Genomic DNA, 20,890 nt, shown 5'->3' with positions numbered 1-20,890 from the left:
GAACCACTCTCTGAAGATGGCACTGTTCATACATGCCTTAAGACTGACTCGTGTACCTCAGTGGCAAACTGGTTGGTTGGTGTCTAAATGCTCTTGGTGTTTTGGATTTGCCAATTAAAGTAAGACACAGTTTATGATTGCCAGTGGCATTACTGCAAGCAAGGACAGTAAATCTTTCTTGGATTTTTTTGTATCCTGAAGCCATTTCTTCTTCTTTAGAGGCAAGGGTTTTCATTGGCAGCATTTTGTAATTCAACCCAGTTTCATCACATTTGTAAAGTTGATTGCCAGTATAACCTCCTTTGTCAATGATTGTGTGCAGTTTCTTCTTAAAATCAGTGTAGCAGCTTCATCCCCAGATAATGATTTGGCACTGATGGCAATTTCATGAATGCCATGCTGCTTCTTGAAACGATCCTGCTGGCCATTACTTCCGAGCAATTCTTGCTTCTTTCCTTCAATCAGCTCATCAGCTCATTTTGACAAAGTAGAGGACCTGAAACTGACACACCTTTGGCTCTTATTTATTCGTGCCACAAAAATAATGCCTCTTCTAACTGAGGATGTGCACCTTTTCTCATTGCTTTTCAAGATTTCACTGCGCTGCCCAATGCTTGGATGGAACAAAATTTTTAAATTCCTGATCAATTTTTCTTCCGATCAGTAATTGTACTCCTACTCTGCAGCAACTTTTGTGGGTGGCTCACCAGCATCAATTCTCTGCAAAGTGTGAAGCTCTTTTTCCAACAAGATCACATTCATTTTATGTTTCATGCCTGTAGTCACGTTCAGTGTTCTTTCTACAGACACTCGACTGAGTCCTTTATGGTTTTTGGCCCCTTTTATCTCTGGACACTTTAAGGCACATAGTGGGAGCACGAAACCTCAAATCAGAAACACACAGATGCACAACTTGACAACACTCGAGATGCACTAGACAAACTTTTGACTTTTGAAACCAGGCTGTGGCAGCCATCAAATGAAAGCATTCGATACATCTATGCCATTTCCTCTGTTCTACCCAAGCCCACGTGGCAACACAACATGGTGTTGTACATTCACTGTTACACACTCAGCTTTGATGTACCGACAACAAGTGGAAAGTGTTAGGCGGTGCACTCTAATTGTCGGTTTTGACAGGGCTACGTTGCGCTGCATAGAACAATACTGTATGTACTGTACTATCAAGGAGTTCCAATAGATGGCAGTGGCATGAAACCATGCAATACGAATAAGAAACACACTAGAGCTTCAACCAACACACGCACGAATTGACGATACTTGGACTTTTGACACACACCAGTGCACTGATTAGCAGTAGATTGCCAAAAAACACCAGCAAATGCTTGGCTCCAGGTGCACGCAAACTGAAACTTGTCAAGTGTCAATCTAGCTAGCCAAAAGTGTAGCTGCACGAGAGTTTACTGTACTTGTTCTCAGATGGCAGTCACAGATGTGAACAGGTTACAATGTACTCAGTACACTACACAGTGATGCTCCCTTGTAGTGGTCTCATGTAGTCAACTGGAACATTGATGATGAGTATGCCCTTACTTTCCAACATCAGGCCACTGTCAGATCCAAATACTCCAAAAATACAGATGTTGCAAGGTTTAACCAGGCGACCAAATGGACATCCACAATGAGGTTTCTTTCAAACTCTCATCAGATAATGCTGTCTCACACCAATATGCAGCACCTTCATATCCTCCAGAGTGATGATTCATCTGACGCTATTCGCATCCCTTATATACCACATGATGCTTGCTAAACAGCAATAAAAACAAAGAACACTAATGAATAATGAAGGAAAAGACAGACTGTTACTTACCATAAAGAAGATACCTTAGGCTGCAGATGGGCAAAATTAAAAGACACTTACATAAAGCTTTCAGCCACAGCCTTCACCAGTAAGTAGTAGTCTGCCTTTTCCAATATTGTTGATATTCCTACTGGAGTTTCCATTGTTTCAAGGACACTGATGCTTTTCTGTGAGTGTTTGCTTTATGATGTTTTCTGCATTTTAGCTTTTTTTTAAAAAAAGAAAAAAAAAAGAAAGAAAGAAAAAAAAAAGATTTGTTGCTGGAAAACTTCTGAAGTCCAATAAAGGAGTTACAACAGCCATATATGGTTATCTGGTGGACCTTGCAGAACCAAATTCTAGGGCTGAAATATCTTGTTGACCAATGGGCATTAATCAGAATGAATACTAAATAAAAATTAAATCCAAGTTTACACAAAAAACACAGGTTCTATCACTGTTGTTTTTCATTCTATTTTGCTCTTATGTTTGCTATGACTTGTTAAACAGAAATTTTCTTTCTATCTATAGAGTTACATTTGCTGTAATGTATCTTACCTCGATGTTGTTTCTTCCTTCATCTCACTGCTGCCCCAATCATGGCAAGCAAGTCATCCTCACTGCATTTGCTTCGTATTGCATCTCTGAAACAACTGTTAAAACACCCGTTAAACAGTACCAGGCAATTACCACACAGTGAAATGTTGGTACACTAAAAAGGAATAAAAACTTTGCAGAAATCTTCAACAGTAATCTTGTAGTCTGCAGTAGGCAACAGCAGGATAACAAACCCACTGGACAAGAATGGGAAAGTCATGATAGAAGATACTTTTATTTTTATAAATAAACAGGTATCTTACACAAATGCTCAAGAGTGTACATAGGATCTTGGGCTGAAGAGGTGGAGCAGAAACTGACATTAGTTTTGTTGAAGAGGGAGTACTGGAACACAGCACAATTTCTTGCAAAATGAAGCCAAATTTATTGATAAACTCTTAATTAATTGCCAAGCTCACTAATGTGATCATTTTACGACAGGTACTTACTGCTTGGAGTATATGTGACTTTTCAGGCTTGCCTGATAGATCTGTTGCAAAAACACTTTGGGTTCCCCACCAGATAACATTATGCAAGTCCCTCCCTCAATATTTAAGTGACACAACGTTTTGGCATCTACAGGTGGTGGTGATTTCCACCATCACTGCTGCAAGATGCAACTGGCAATTTCCACATGACAGCTTTGAAATTTATCATGTGGATGACTATGACCATCATATTTAGAATTCAGAGGATTTCATAGAATACCTGAAGATGCTTAAACTAGAACTTTCAGATCTTTTAGTTAGCTCAAATGTTATATCATTACTTACAAAAGTGCCCCTGCAGCCCTCATTAGAGGTTATTAACAGCAAGTTTGAGAAAGAAATTGTGGTGCTGTTTAAACATGTGCATACCTCATCCTATTTCTTATGTAACACCAACTACTTTAATCAAGTGGACAGTGTTCCCATGGGAGATCCTCTATTTCCCTTAGTAAATATCCAACATTCCTCCTTCTGGCAGAATGCTGAAGAGACATTTGTGGTGTGGCCCACATAATACAGACACTACCTATGTCCCTGCAGCATTTGCACTCGCTCCATCTGAATATTCAGTTCACTGTGGAAGTACAAAAAGATAGCAGCTTACCATTCCTGGATGTCACAGTTAGAAGAAAAGCTGACAGAACACTGGGGCATAGTCTCTACTGCAAACTGATACACGCAGAGTTATATTTGTGGTCCAAAAGTTGCCATCACCCTGCACAATGTGGTAGTGTCTTACACTCCCTGGCACATAGAGCACACGTGATCTCAGATACCAACAGTCTGCCTGGTGAACTGTAAAACCTAATAACAGTGTTGCAGCAGAAAGTTTATTCTTGTAAACAGATTTGCAATGTGCTCTGAGCAAAGCAAGTTCAGTGTAGGGATGTAAATGAAGATACTTAGACAAGCACTGCAAATGGCTTTCTTGCCATATTTCAGTGGCATGTTTTCAAAAATAGAAAGAATCGCTAGGAGAAACAGAATCAAGTGTGTTTTTCGTCTACAGCGAAACTAAGGAAGTGTTTGTGTTAAGTTAAAGACAATCTTGACCCTAGAAAACATAGATCATATATAAGATCTGATGCCATTATGGGAAATCTTATATAGGGCAGACACCTCACATTGTGCAAGAACACTGTGTTCAACAGCACTGACAAAAATGCCACCCAGTAAATTAGTGGTAGCAGAGCACTGCCTGAATACAGGGCACCACACGTTTCCCAAGAGGCCATACGGTGGGCAATCATACCAACAGGAATATGGAATTTTGACTAAGCACTGCCCAGAATCCAGCACTGACTGCCATGAAATTAAAACAGTAGAAACCAGATCCTCCGATGTATGACCTGATGCAGCACCTTGCAGAGAGTTAATTCAGCTTTTAACCACACGAGTGTCCAGAAGTGCAGTCATTGCCCACAACACATAAGCAGAAGGCTACTATGAATGGCATTTCCATCCAACTGGGAGTGCCTGTACACACATTCGTACTCCTGCTTCTAGCCTGACAAATTTCAATTCTGCTGTGCGAATATCACCAGTCACATCTTGCAGCAGTGATGACAGGACCCACCACTACCTGAAGATGACGAACAGTTGTGTTGGTGAAATATTGCGGGGCTTGCACAAAGTTATTCAGTGGCCAATCTGAGAAGATTTGTATACATTATTTTTCTGTGACACAGGTATTGTGCAGCAAAATGTGATAACTTTCTGCATTTGCCTTTTTGTAAATTTCAAAATACCCCAAAAATTGGTGAGAAACACTGAACATATGACGTAACCAGATGACATACCCCACAGCATGTGCAGCAGTCGGGGTTGAGTGTAAAGGAATGATTGAGCAGTGCAATACTTTCATTTGAGAAAACAGAGCAAATTTCAAAACATTTTGTAAATATGATCTGTTGTAAATGTAGATGTTACAAAATTACTGTCCCTGCTGTAATCAAGCAAAAGCAGTTCTGATTTTGTGTTTTTTGCTTCTGTCACTTCTCTTTTTGTTTACAGACATTAGTTAGTAAAGAAAACAAAGGTCATTTAATGGCGATGATGCTATTCTGAAGTTTACACTCATCTACTTGTTATGCAATATGGTAGGTTTTCATTGTACTGTACTTTGCAAGAAATCAAGGAAACTGCAAGACCGGTAAATAAAATAATAAACTTCAATATAAATACATAATTGTTTAACACAATGAAAAAATACTGCCTGCCAGATGCAAGACGCAAATCCTGAACGCCATCACTAAAGTCGCACACATGTATCCGTAGCCACAACGATATGAATACTTGACTTGGGTTGGGATGATCAAGTGTGACAGACCAAGAGGCTCAACCACTGCAAGCATGGCAAGGTACATCATCTGGTGACATTTGTCATTCGTTTTAAGGGAGAGGGTAAGGAGTCATTCCAACCCTGGGAGTGGAAAGACTTACCTTAGGGGGGAAAAAGGACAGGTATAAACTCGCACACACACACACACACACACACATATATCCATCCGCACATATACAGACACAAGCAGGGTATATGTGCGGATGGATATGTGTGTGTGTGTGTGTGTGTGTGTGTGTGTGTGTGTGTGTGTGTGTGTGGCATACTGGTCTGAACTATGCAGCCTTCAAATGGAAGTTTTTTGATCACTCCTTATTTTGCACCCTGCCACCTTGGCAATATGTACCGCAAATCATCAGACAGACGACCTTCCTGCATGCTTCGAGCATCCCCTGGTGCTGTTCCGAACCAATGCTAATCTTTGTAACTGTGATTAGCAGTGTGCAGATTGCATCTTTGTATCCCACAAAGAGGTGACAGTTCCCAGTGGCATGAATGGTTACTGTTTATTGACTGTCACTGAGTTGGTGAGTCATTTGCTACATTGTGGCCCACCTGTTCGCTGCTAAAGCCATGCTAGTCAGTGGTAACCCCTGTCAATGATATCCTGTTGCCCATAGCAGTTCACTCTGCTGATTGTGGTAGTATTTTCCTTGAATAAATCTGCTCACAGTACACCTTTGACACTGTGGTACAAGAAAGCCCAATGACTACACACCCTTATAGAATAAGTGTCTCGAGCCATGGTTACCCACGATATGGCAGTGATAAAATCACCCTGTGATCAACTGTCACACTGCAGCTGTAAGCTGCACCTCCGTTTTCAGAATACTCAGGTTTATTAATTTGAAGTAAATCAGATCTTTTGCAGGAAGATTTAACAAAAAGAGCACATCCACGAAAGGATGAAACCATGTCTAATTAACTGGAACACAAAATTAATAATTAGTGGTGACAAAGATCCTCTGCAATAAAAAATAATGTCCACTTACTTCATGTATTAGTCTTCAAGTGACAGAATATATGTAACTGTGTCCTTCTTATTTAAACTGATTAAACAATGGAAATTCCAGGTAGGAATATCAACAGTGCAGGGAAAGATAGATCACTATTTACCGTAAAGAAAACAAAGTTGCACACAGGCACAACACACAAGCAAGCACTCCACGCGTGCACGCACGCACACACACACAGAGAAAAAAAACTGCCAAGTCCAGCAGCTAGGGGCAAGCTACTGGAGTTGTCAGTCATATGTGTGTGACATGTGCTTGCCTGTGTGTATGAATGTGTGTGTTTCTCTGTATCTCTTTTGCTGATGAAGGCTGTGACCGAAAGCTTTGTGTAAGTGCCTTTTTAATTGTGCCTGTCTACAATGTAACATGTCTCCTTTACAGTAAGCAGCAATCTATGTTTTCCTATATTTTTCATTTACACAGATGTAATTAACAAGTCAGAGTCTATTTATTCCAGAGAAGTGACAGTTTGTTCATGACAGTTCAGCACAAATCTGATTTTTTATATACAGCAAGGCTACCTATAAATTATTCTGTGTGCCAGTGTTCATGCTGACTATAGGGATTCACACGGATCATGTGTAATTTGACATCTGGTCCTGTAAACTTACTTCTGCTCAACGTGAAAAATTCTCCAATCCACATTTTATAATTAACCTTAACATATCAAATAATGCACCCTTCGATATAACTGCTTATTGTCCACATCCCATTACTCTATTCCCAATGTCAACCCAGTTGACCTCTTCTTCTAATCCAAAAACCATGGTTGACTCAATGTTTGCTATTGCAAGCTATTGCTATTGCAGCACAAAAGTGCCAGAGGCACCAGTAATGATATATAATTAAAAATACTAGAAAGTAAGGCTCACTGGTCCGTACATGCTAAGACAAACACTACAAGTGTCTAAGACACCGCGCTCTCACACAACAAGTACAAGGTCTGAATACATTCCATTTACGATACACTAAACTGTTTCATTCACGGTGCAATATACATACTCTCTCCCCAATAAACAGAATAGTTATAACTCAATTGTTCACAAGTGTATATTATGACTCTTGCCACAGCTATGCAGTCAGTATGCCACAGGGGTGCCATAGAAAGGGATCAGGTTCAATTCCTTGTAGAGCCGGGAAATTCTGCTCTGTGGACGGACTGGAATAGGGTACACTCTGCTTGTAGTTCCAGCTGAGGAGCTACTCAAGTGAGAAGCAGTGTCTTCAACTTCTGGAAGTTGATAACAGCCTGGAGAGTTGTATACTGACCCCCTAACTCTCCATAGATATATAGTAGAGGACATCTCTCGAAGGGCATTGCGTGGTCTTCTGGGCCCAATGCAGAGTTCCTTTATCAATGTATATTGTATATCACCACTTGTACACACTCATCAGCACAGTACCATATTGTCTCTTCGCGTGGCAAATTTTTATTCCCTTGTTTCCAGATCAAGATTTTTCCACTTCCTCTTCTTCTTCTTCTTCTTCTTCTTCTTTTTTTTTTACTTGTACCACACATATTCCACACGGTTTATGCTCACTCCTTCAATGATACTTCCTATCCTCCTCTAGTGTCCGAGTTGTCCCTGCTTTCCTGCGTGTTTGTTGGTTTAAATACCCTTGTTTCAAAAGAGAGTGACAGCTTCGATACAGTCTTGTCAACATTTTGTATTTTTATTTAGCAATTATTGTTTGAGCCTTATAGGCGAATGTCACAAGATATTGTCAACCACTGCATTCACTAGATTGGAATGGGGTTCATGGTAACTTATCAATTCAGTTTTTAAGTTGCTGCTATCTTTTTCATCCTATCTTGGACTAGCTTTTCCATACTCCCACTCTATTTTATGTAGTCAAACAGTTATCTGCCCTTGCAAACTTGCTCCTTTACTACCAAGTTAACTAATACTGGGCAGCCTAACAGAAGTTCCAATGTCCAGTCTTTCACCACAATTCACCTACACACACTTTTCACTCACTGATTTTCTTTTTTCAATGTCATAAATATTTTGCTTTCACAGACTGCTGTGCTATGAACATAAAATTGTAGGAACATCTGCCTCACAGGTCATTTTTATTTTTTTATTAAAGAATATGTTCCTTGCTTATTCCTATTTGCTTCTGATACATTTCCATTCTCACTTTTATTTTGTTTTGATCCATTTCTTTTTTCTTTGATAGACAAGTCAAACAACAATGGCAATATGTTGCAGCCCCTTGTGTTTCACCCTACTTACTACGAACTTACTTTTCTTAGCTTCCAATTTTATTAGTCATTTGGTTTTTAAGATACTTAAATTAATTGTTTGACCCTGTATTTTTATATCTTATTTTACCTTCGGTTGATAAAGGATTTCTGGTATGCTCACAAAGAGAGAGCTGATTCTTCCCACCCCTCACCCCCCTTACCTTGTCCTGAAGCAAACTTATCGCCAAGTATCTTGCAGTTTTTTTCCTATTATTAATCTCTTAGTCTAGTCATCAATTTAAAAGTGTCAGTTGTTGGTCCCATTGTCTAATAATTTGTACATTTATACACATGAAGTTCCAATTTTTATTTGGAACATATAGACTCTGATAATCATGAATCACAGTTCAAATGTCTCTGGGCACTATAGGACTTAACATCTGAGCCAAGGCAGGATTCAAACCTGCGACCGTAGCAGTCGCGCAGTTCTGCACTGAAGCGCCTAGAACCGCTCGGCAACAGTGGCTGACGAATCATAGTTACCATCACATGGACAGAAATATTGTGTTAACTTTATTACAACATAGGGACATAACTAAAAATGTCTTTACATAATTTCCAGTTCTGATTACTTTCCTTTAATTTAATCTCACAAATAGGTTAGTGTAACATGATGTTGACAGAGGCAAATTATATATACTCACAAATTATTTAGCTAGAGGTATCTGGTTTGTATGTCTGGGAGGGAGGAGGGTGCAAGTTGAAAACTTCAAGAAAAGATTACTCATTTCATACCCGCTGGATTTAACTGCAGTTTATCTCTTCCATATACCAACCACATACCTAATGTGCATGGCAAACAGTTTGAAAGTATTATTCTATACTCAGCATTTGGAACTATCAGTTCCTTAATGAGAGAGGAAAGAGGGATAAGTTTCTGAAGGTCTCAAAGGTCACTCGACTCCATGACTAATGTGAGGACAAGAGGAACAAATGTGTCTATAAGAAGTTTTGGAATTTCACCTCCTGGAGGTAAAATACTGATCAGTCTGTCAGTCTTCTAGTAATTTTATGGTTTCCTCACATGAATTTTCACTTGGACACGATTATTCTATGTTTCATCACTCACCTGAGAGATATCTCTGAATTCCCAAAGAGGCACACCTTCAAATTGCCATCAGCTGTTATCCGTAAACGGTTGCACGTGCCACAGAAGTGTTCACTCATTGAGGTAATAAATCCCACATGTCCCTTGAAGCCCGGCACATGGTATGCCTGCAAAAAGAAATTGTAAGAAAATAGCTACTGCTGTTGTGAAAATACTATAAATGTGTTGCTCACCAAGTGGAGGAAGGAGAAAATGTGCATTAAGGGGAGTTTGAACACCATATCCTGACAATGTTAAATTTAGTGACTTAACTTCCCCGTATTTCAGGAACAACTGTAGCCATTGACAAGAAACTTTTACAGGACATTAAACTATATGTTCTGAGTGTTACAATAATTGCATTTCAGCCACTGCTTTTGGAAATACAATTTTTTAATTACACAGTTAAAATTTTGTGTATTTTTTTGTATGTTATTCTAAATAATTTTATTTATACATAACATTATGTTCTTCTTTTAGTTCAGAAGGCTCAGGATACATACTGAAAATTTGAATTCGCTATTCGAATTAGTTACTGAGATTTAGGGAAAAATGCAAGACAAAATGTAAATTTTCAGGAAGAGTTTTTAAAGTTTTAATAGACTGTAACTCAATATATGCTTAACATTTTATTTTTAGTCACTCAGAAGCACCCTGCACCATACTGTATATCATCCTCTTGATCTTTTTTAAGTTTTTTCTTGTTTTCTTCTTTCTGGACTCCGTAGTGGCCAACTGTGCTGCGTACTCTGCTTTACCAGTGCAAACCTTGTCCATCCATTCAAATTCTCTGATGCAGTTTGCTCCAGAATTAATTCCCATATGTTGTAGCACTTTCACGCTACCAATGTTGCCATCATTAAAAGCAATAACAGCATGACTGACCCCCACTTTAGTGTCTTCGTTACAAGAAAAACATTTTTTGGTCTACATCTACATCTACATCCATACTCCTCAAGCCACCTGATGGTGTAGGGTACCTTGAGTACCTCTATTGGTTCTCCCTTCTATTCCAGTCTCGTATTGTTCGTGGAAAGAAGCATTGTCGGTATGCCTATGTGCGGGCTCTAATCTCTCTCATTTTATCCTCATGGTCTCTTTGCGAGATATACGTAGGAGGGAGCAATATACTGCTTGACTCCTCGGTGAAAGTATGTTCTTGAAACTTCAACAAAAGCCCATACCGAGCTACTGAGCGTCCCCCCTGCAGAGTCTTCCACTGGAGTTTATCTAACATCTCTGTAACTCTTTCGCGATTACTAAATGATCCTATAACGAAGCATGCTGCTCTCTGTTGGATCTTCTCTATCTCTTCTATCAACCCTATCTGGTACGGATCCCACACTGCTGAGCAGTATTCAAACAGTGGGCGAACAAGTGTACTGTAACCTAATTCCTTTGTTTTCGGATTGCATTTCCTTAGGATTCTTCCAATGAATCTCAGTCTGGCATCTGATTTACCCATGATCAACTTTATATGATCATTCCATTTTAAATCACTCCTAATGCATACTCCCAGATAATTTATGGAATTAACTGCTTCCAATTGCTGACCTGCTATATTGTAGCTAAATGATATGGGATCTTTCTTTCTATGTATTCGCAGCACATTACACTTGTCTACATTGAGATTCAATTGCCATTCCCTAAACCATGCATCAATTCGCTGCAGATCATCCTGCATTTCAGTACCATTTTCCATTGTTGCAACCTCTCGATATACCACAGCATCATCCGCAAAAAGCCTCAGTGAACTTCCAATGTCATTCACAAGGTCATTTATGTATATTGTGAATAGCAACGGTCCTACGACACTCCCCTGCAGCACACCTGAAATCACTCTTACTTCGGAAGACTTCTCTCCATTGAGAATGACATGCTACGTTCTGTTATCTAGCAACTCTTCAATCCAATCACATAATTGGTCTGATAGTCCATATGCTCTTATTTTGTTCATTAAACGATTGCGGAGAACTGTATCGAACGCCTTGTGGAAGTCAAGAAACACAGCATCTGCCTGGGAACCCGTGTCCATGGCCCTCTGATTCTCGTGGACGAATAGCGCGAGCTGGGTTTCACACGATCGTCTTTTTCGAAACCCATGCTGATTCCTACAGAGTAGATTTCTAGTTTACAGAAAAGTCATAATATTCAAACATAATACATGTTCTAAAATTCTACAACTGATCGATGTTAGAGATATAGGTCTACAGTTCTGCACATCTGTTCGACGTCCCTTCTTGAAAACGGGGATGACCTGTGCCCTTTTCCAATTCTTTGGAACGCTACACTCTTGTAGAGACCTACGGCACATTACTGCAAGAAGGGGGGCAAGTTCCTTCACATACTCTGTGTAAAACTGAACTGGTATCCCATCAGGTCCAGCGGCCTTTCCTCTTTTGAGTGATTTTAATTGTTTCTCTATCCCTCTATTTCAATATCTACCATTTTGTCATCTGTGCGACAATCTAGAGAAGGAACTACAGTGCAGTCTTCCTCTGTGAAACAGCTTTGGAAAAAGACATTTAGTATTTCGGCTTTAGTCCATCATCCTCTGTTTCAGTACCTTTTTGGTCACAGGGTGTCTGGACATTTTGTTTTGATCCACCTACCGCTTTGACATAAGAGCAAAATTTCTTAGGATTTTCTGCCAAGTCAGTACATAGAACTTTACTTTCGAATTCATTTAACGCCTCTCGCATGGCCCTCCTCACATTACATTTCGCTTCGTGTAATTTTTGTTTGTCTGCAAGGTGTTGGCTATGTTTATGTTTGCTGTGAAGTTCCCTTTGCTTCCTCAGCAGTTTTCTAACTCGGTTGTTGTACCACGCTGGCTCTTTTCCATCTCTTATGATCTTGATTGGCACATACTCATCTAACGCATATTGTACGATGGTTTTGAACTTTGTCCACTGATCCTCAACACTATCTGTACTTAAAACAAAACTTTTGTGTTGAGCCATCAGGTACTCTGAAATCAGATTTTTGTCACTTTTACTAACCAGAAAGATTTTCGTACCTTTTTTAATATTTCTTTTTATGGCTGAAATCATCGATGCAGTAACCGCTTTATGATCACTGATTCCCTGTTCTGCGTTAACCGTTTCAAATAGTTCGGGTCTGTTTGTCACTAATATGTTATCGCCATGAGTCAGTTCTCTGTTTAACTGCTCAAGGTAGTTTTCAGATAAAGCTCTTAAAAAATTTCACTGGATTCTTTGTCCCTGCCACCCATTATGACAGTTTGAGTCTCCCAGTCCATATCGGGCAAATTAAAATCTCCACCCAGAACTATAACATGTTGGGCAAATCTAATCGAAATATTTTCCAAATTATCCTTCAGGTGCTCAGCCACAACAGCTGCTGAGCCAGGGGGCCTATAGAGACATCCAATTACTATGTCTGAGCCTGGTTTAACCGTGACCTTCACCTAAATTATTTCACATTTCGGATCTCCGTCAATTTCCTTCGATACTATTGCACTTCTTATCACTTTAAACATGCCTCCCCCTTCACTTTCCAGCCTGTCTCTGCGGTATACATTCCAATCTGAGTTTAGAATTTATTACTGTTTACATCGGGTTTCAGCCAACTTTCTGTCCCTAGTACTATGTGGGCATTGTGACCGTTTATTAATGAGAGCAGTTCTGGGACCTTTCTATAGACGCTCCTGCAGTTTACTATTAGCACATTAATATTGTTATTCCCTGTTGCATTTTGTCTACTCCTACCTTGCCGCATCTCAGGAGGTGTCTTGTCGGGCCTAGGGAGGGAATTCTCTAACCTAAAAAACCCACATGTGCACTCCACACATACTCCGCTACACTTGTAGCCACTTCCTGCATGTAGTGCACGCGTGACCTATTCATGGGGACCCTACATTTCTCCACCCGATAGCGGATGTCGAGAAATTTGCACCCCAGATCTCCGCAGAATCGTCTGAGCCCCTGGTTTAAGCCTTCTACTCGGCTCCAAACCAGAGGACCACTATCGGTTCTGGGAACGATACTACAAATAGCTAGCTCAGATTCCACCCCGCGAGGCTTTCCGCCTTCACCAACTCCACTAACTGCCTGTATGAACTGAGGATGACCTCTGAACCCATACGGCAGGAGTCATTGGTGCCGACATGAGCAACAATTTGCAGTCGGGTGCACCCAGTGCTCTCTATCACTGCCGGCACGGCCTCCTCCACATCTCGGATGAGACCCCCGGCAAGCAGACAGAGTGAACACTGTCCTTCTTCCCCGACCTTTCCGCTATTTCCCTAAGGTGCTCCATCACCCGCCTAACGTTGGAGCTCCCAATAACTAATAAACCCCTCCCCCCATGTGCCTGCTCAGACCTTGCTGAAGGAGTGGCCACATGTCCACTCACAGGCAGAACGGGCGATGCCACACAGCCAGCCTCCACACTGACCCTCCGCCTCGTGCGCCGCGAATGCTGCTGAACCCGCCACTCCCCTTGGGAAGAGGGTGGCCCAACCGCGCCCGGTACCCGCAAAGATGTGTCGACAGAAGGGTCAGTGGGTGAAGCATGTATCACCTGGGGTGTACCATGCAAAGCACCAGACTCCCCACTGCCGCTACACTCCAAGGCAGCAGCCTGAAGACGGGTAACCGCGGCCATCAACACGTTCAGCTGTTCGTGAACAGTGGCCAGCTCCACCTGTGTCCATACACAGCAGTCACACATCCTATCCATCCTAAGAAATCAATTTACTGTAGAGAGTTAATCAACTTATAACTAGACTGCTAATTCACTAAAGGTGGCTGATAGTTGACTAAACTGTGGTTACTAGACACTTCCTGTAGAAAACAATGAAAATAGCCCTACCTGTCTCTGGACTGTATTGAAAACAAACACTAGCACTACTGGCACTATGGCTTACTAAACGGACTCTCTCTGACTGTATTCAAAACAAACACAAAATCTATGGAACACTATTACTAGCACTCGACAATAAAAAGCTTCCTAAAAGCAAAAACACATGGAAGAAGAAGTGACAAGTAAGAAAAATAGAGTTAATACTTAAATTAGCGTAGCTCGCTGCACAGCAGACATGACGCAGACGGCAGTTACGACAACACTGACACTATAAGATTATTGAACGACTCATTGGGATTTTGAGTCTGACAATGCAGACACTTCTTCAATAATTCCAGATTGCCAGGTCTCTGTAAACAGGTTTTATGATATCCACAACTGCTGCTGGGATAGAATGTTTATGGCTGTATGACCTGTTTGAGTACTGGGCATTGCGGTAATTGCACCATGAACCAGATCCAGGAGGGCAAAGATGGTGTACTGGTTTATCATCAGCTGACAGTCTCTGGAAGAAGGTAGCCCGTACTGCCTGCTTCAATTTCAACAAATCCTCAGTATTATTTCTAATGGCAATCTCATAATACTGTTGTAGTTGATCAATCATTTTGTCTGTCAGCCTGCTTCTTATGGTCTTACCACCTGAAAGTTTCTTGTCTCTCAAACTTTGTTTCAACTTCCTCAATCTGGTACCCATCCTCTTCTGGACATGACCAACACATTCCAGTTCTGTGATAAGCTTCTCACCATAAGGCTGAGTGGCTACTACACTGTTATATGCATTTGAGTCTGCATAACCTAAGAACTTAGTGTAACACACTCCCCTTTAGTTTACAGATCGATTATAAATTTCAACAGCTGCACAGGCCTCCGTACGACTAGTTGTCCTTCATAATTTCTGTCACAGATGTGCCCTTCTTCATGCCCTGATTTATACTTATAACAATGTTTGGTTAAAATCTGGAAATCTATTAGCTTTCCAGTATCCACACTGGTCACTGTAGCAACAGAATTCTTAGAAATGCAGCTGCGCTTCTACCAAGTGCCCCAAAAGCTACGGATATGTCAATCATACCATCGTTTATTTCAGCAGCTTCATTTGCAGCACACTTAATTGACTCACATGCAGCAGATTTCACAGCAGCTCCAATAAATCCTGCATACTTGTCCATTTTACAAAGTGGGCGTGGCATATACATCATGACACACATTGTTTCTGCTGCAGTGTAACCTTTGCCAATAGCTCTCAATCCATAAAACCACCTAACATTTATTTCAAAATAATTATCTTTACACTTATCAGAATTCCAAAATGAATGAGTATATTTACAACTGGCAGAATTAATGATACGTTTCCTGGCTAGTCCATTTGATACCTCAATGTCTTCATGTAAACTAACTGGCCCTCCACATACATACAGCACACACATTCACATAACACCCCTGTTAGGTTGTGTAAATGTATCAGAATATAACCTAACCTACCGTTTACATGAGTTTTGTTTTGAGATAACTGTGTTATCACTATGTTTCATTTTAATCTTCGAAGCACTAATGGGTGTTTCGCTAGATACTCATGAGTTTGCCAGTATTTCGTTGTCTGTAACTTCACACACCACATGCTGAACGCAAAGTTTCTCTTTATACAAAAATTTATTACCATGAAACCCACATTTCTTAAAAACACTTCATTTTGGAGTCATACTTTTCGAGAGATTTACCAGTCTATTCGTCACTTTTCCTCGGAAGAACGTTAGCACTTCGATATACAAAGCATGTTTATACTATGAAAAGATACGATACTATTTTTGACAGTGCTACCATTACAAACACATAATTTAACATTTGTAACACAGTAATCCACAGCTTTCTACAGGGTGGTCCATTGATAGTGACCGGGCCAAATATCTCACGAAATAAGCATCAAATGAAAAAACTACAAAGAATGAAATTCGTCTAGCTTGAAGGGAGAAACCAGATGGCGCTATGGTTGGCCTGCTAGATGGCACTGCCATAGGTCAAACTCATATCAACTGCATTTTTTTAAAATAGGAACCCCCATTTTTTATTACATATTCATGTAGTACGTAAAGAAATATGAATGTTTTAGCTGGACCACTTTTTTCGCTTTGTGATAGATGGGGCTGTAATAGTCAAAAATGGTTCAAATGGCTCTGAGCACTATGGGACTTAACTTCTGAGGTCATCAGTCCCCTAGAACTTAGAACTACTTAAACCTAACTAACCTAAGGACATCACACACATCCATGCCCGAGGCAGGATTCGAACCTGCGAACGTAGCGGTCGCACGTTTCCAGACTGTAGCGCCTAGCACCGCTCGGCAACTCCGGCCAGCTGCTGTAATAGTCACAAACATATAAGTATGTGGTATCACATAACATTCCGCCAGTGCGGACGGTATTTGCTTCATGATACATTACCCGTTTTAAAATGGACCGTTTACCAATTGCGGAAAAGGTCGATATCATGTTGATGTATGGCTATTGTGATCAAAATGCCCAAGGGGTGTGTGCTATGTATGCTGCTCAGTATCCTGGACGACATCATCGAAGTGTCCGAACCATTTGCCGGATAGTTACATTATTTAAGGAAACAGGAAGTGTCCAGCCACATGTGGAACACCAACCACAACCTGCAACAAATGATGATGCCCTAGTAGATGTCTTAGCTGCTGGGGCAGCTAATCCTCACATCAGTAGCAGACAAATTGCGCGAGAATTGGTAATCTCAAAAACGTCGGTGTTGAGAACGCTACATCAACATCGATTGCACCCGTACCATATTTCTATGCACTATGAATTGCATGATGATGACTTTGAACGTCATGTACAGTTCTGCCACAGGGCACAAGAGAAATTACGGGACAATGAAAGATTTTTTGCATGCATTCTATTTAGCGATGAAGCATCATTCACCAACAGCGGTAACCTAAACCGCCATAATATGCACTATTGGGCAACGGAAAATCTACGATGGCAGTGACAAGTGGAACAGCAGCGACCTTGGCAGGTTAATGTATGGTGTGGCATTAAGAGAGGAAGGATAATTGGCCCCCATTTTATCGAAGGCAATCTAAATGGTGCAATGTATGCTGATTTTCTGCGTAATGTTCTACCAATGTTACTACAAGATGTTTCACTGCGTGACAGAATGGCGATGTACTTCCAACATGATGGATGTCCGGCACATAGTTTGCGTGCAGTTGAAGCAGTATTGAATAGCATATTTCATGAAAGGTGGATTGGTCGTCAAAGCATGGCCCGCACGTTCACTGGATCTGACATCCCCGGATTTCTTTCTGTGGGGAAAGTTGAAGGATATTTGATATCGTGATCCACGGACAATGCCTGACAACATGCGTCAGTGCATTGTCAATGCATGTGCGAACATTACGGAAGGCGAGCTACTCACTGTTGAGAGGAATGTCATTACACGTATTGCCAAAGGCATTGAGGTTGACAGAAATCATTTTGAGCATTTATTGCATTAATGTGGTATTCACAGGTAATCACGCCATAACAGCATGCGTTCTCAGAAATGATAAGTTCACAAAGGTACATGTATCACATTGGAACAACCGAAATAAAATGTTCAAATGTACCTACATTCTGTATTTTTATTTAAAAAACCTACCTGTTACCAACTGTTTGTCTAAAATTATGAAACATATGTTTGTGACTATTACAGCAACATCTATCACAAAGCGAAGAAAGTGGTCCAACTAAAACATTCATATTTCTTTACGTATTACACGAATATGTAATAAAAAATGGGGTTCCTATTTAAAAAAAACACAGATGATATCAGTTTGAGCTATGGCAGTGCCTTATAGCAGGCCAACCATTGCGCCAGCTGGTTTCCCCCTTAGAGCTAGACAAATTTCTTTCTTTGTAGTTTTTTCGTTTGACACTTATTTCGTGAGATATTTGGCCCGGTCACAATCAATGGACTACCCTGTATATAAGAAATTACCGATTTTATTAGGTCTTGACGTAATGCATGTAAAAATTTTAACATTTTCAACTGGTGTAGATTATATTTTAGAAAATAAAATAAAATACTTCCCACACAAGTTTATAAGTAATATACATATCATTTTAGTTGGAGAATTGCAAATTTTATAATCAGATAAAAACCCAAAAAAGTGAAAAAGAATGTTTTCCCCTTCTAACTCCCCTTAAAGTTATGGATATGTGCAAGCTTTTGGAGTCAGTGGCTTCTTCTTCTGGCAGAAACAATGAAGGGGAAGGAAAAGGGAAGAAATAAAAGGATTGTCAAGGTTTAGGAAATGGGGAGAGTTGCAGAGAAGCTGCAGAGAAACCCAGGCCAGGACAGACTTACTGAATGGGATGAGAAATATGTAACTAAACCAGTCCATCTCTCATACCACCAGCAGATGTGAAGTATTCTTGTGATCGGTAGTAAGTCATAAACATTAAATTATTTTCAATGTATGTTCATATGTAATACTGCACGTACCTTTGAGGTATCATTGGGCCCATTGGGAAGAGGATCAAAATCAGGCCACTGCTTTCTAATTATTTGGAGCATTTCACTAAAGGAGACCATCTTCCCATCATTCCATTTGTTGCCGCTGAAAGGCATGTACTCGATAAATCTTACATCAACATTTTTCTCTTTTGTTAACTCCACAAAACTGCACACTTCATCTTCATTAAAACCTCGCATTACAACACAAATTATCTGTGGAAGAAAGACACCATTAAAAACTTGGTATCAGATAAAGCATGGTTTAAACAGAGTTTGAAAGACTTTTTGATAGGCAACTCATCCTACTCTATACATGAATATCTTAACAGTGGCTGTTAGGCCAGCTTAAATAAGAATGTCTGTTAGATTTCAGTTCTGAGAGCACTTTGTCATAACAGTCAAGATTATGTACTTTTTGTTTGATAAATTTATGAATAGTGCATAACAATGTTTCGGTCTGACAGCGTATCAATTCTGAAAATATTAGCTGTTACAGTTTGTATTGTATTCGCCTAGTTTGACAATCTCCTGACAAATGATCAGGGTATTCAAATGTTTTATATTTTTTATGTTATACTTTCTGGCATGTTACTCACCCATGAGAATCATCTCATGTTTTGGGTCTTGGAACAAAAGCTTAATCTAATCTAATCTAACCTACAAAATAATGGTTCTACAAGTCTGTTGTTATATTTGTATACCTCACTGATTCTGTTAAATTAATCTTTTTCTCTCTTTTTAGAGAATGTGGGAATTTATCTTAGCATGCCAAACTGTTAACCTTCTTAACAATTTAAGAAAATTAAACTACATACATCTCCAATCCTTTTTCCCACTCCAACGCACACATCTTTTGCTGAAGGTATTATTTTAACTATTACATTAAATTATGAAGCTTTCTTGAAACTGTGCTGCCATTTGTGAACAAAGTTAAAAGTGTTCTCAAGATAAAAGGTCTTCACAAAAGGAGCATTTAGTATCTGTGCAGGTAGTAACACTGACAGCCTTCATATAAACAAGCCCATATGGTAGAACATCCTGCTTTACACATACACGCAATGGCAGAAAAAAGGAAAAGAGCACACCTTTCATTCAAGCATTGAATATATAAACTGATGAGACAAAACACTATGACCTCCTGTTTGATAATGTGTTTGTCCACTGTTGGAACACAATACAGCAGTGATTTTGTGTGGGACAAGTTCAATAAATTTCAGGTATGTTCCCAACATTATGTGAGGTATGTTCCCAGCATTATGCAGCACCGCATGTCTAAGCACAGGTCATGTAATTCCCATAAATTGGAGATCAGTGGTTTCTGGGTGCAGAACTGGTATCTGATATCATCGCAGATGTATTCCATCAGATTCAGAAGGGGTGAATTTGATTCTGGCCTCGTGACACTGAAAGTCATATTGTTGAAACATGTCACCTTCATTAGGGACAGAGTGTGGACAGTGCACAATAATGTTCACACAGAACAAAGCTGTTATGGAGCCTTCAGTTACTACCACAGGACCCATAGAAGACCAGGTGAATGTCCTCCATAGCATAATATTGCTCCCACTGGCCTAAGTCTGTAGCAAAGTGCACCTTTCAAGCACCAATTCACTCTGTTGACAGTGTATGTGCACAAAACCGTCAAGCAGGTGTAATGCGAAACACGAATGATTCAACCAGATGACACATTTCTATTGATTCACTGCCCAATCTCAATGCTCCTGAGCCACAGAAATTGTAATTCAACAGTGTTGTCAACATGGGAACATACAGGGGTTGTCTACAGCAGAGCCCTATGTTTAACAATGTGCAATGATTGGTGTGCTCTGAAATACTCGTGCTTCCACCAGCACTGTGTCGTCAGACCTGCCACAGAAATTAGCTTCCTCAACCGAATGTCATCTTTTTCAAAGGAACCATCCCAGCATTTGCCTTAAATCAATTAGGGAAATCAAGGGAAACCCAAATTTTGGTGGCCC

General features: G+C 40.2%; 1 pseudogene; it reads right to left on the bottom strand.

The window, feature by feature from the left end:
- Positions 1-20,890, bottom strand: part of LOC126440376 (molybdenum cofactor biosynthesis protein 1-like) — a 79,448-nt pseudogene that overhangs the window by 19,934 nt on the left and 38,624 nt on the right.

This window comes from Schistocerca serialis, unplaced genomic scaffold (genome assembly GCF_023864345.2).
Source record: "Schistocerca serialis cubense isolate TAMUIC-IGC-003099 unplaced genomic scaffold, iqSchSeri2.2 HiC_scaffold_1362, whole genome shotgun sequence".
Lineage (NCBI taxonomy): Eukaryota > Metazoa > Arthropoda > Insecta > Orthoptera > Acrididae > Schistocerca > Schistocerca serialis.
Note: the sequence above shows the minus strand (reverse complement) of the source record. Positions and strands in the feature narration are given on the sequence as shown.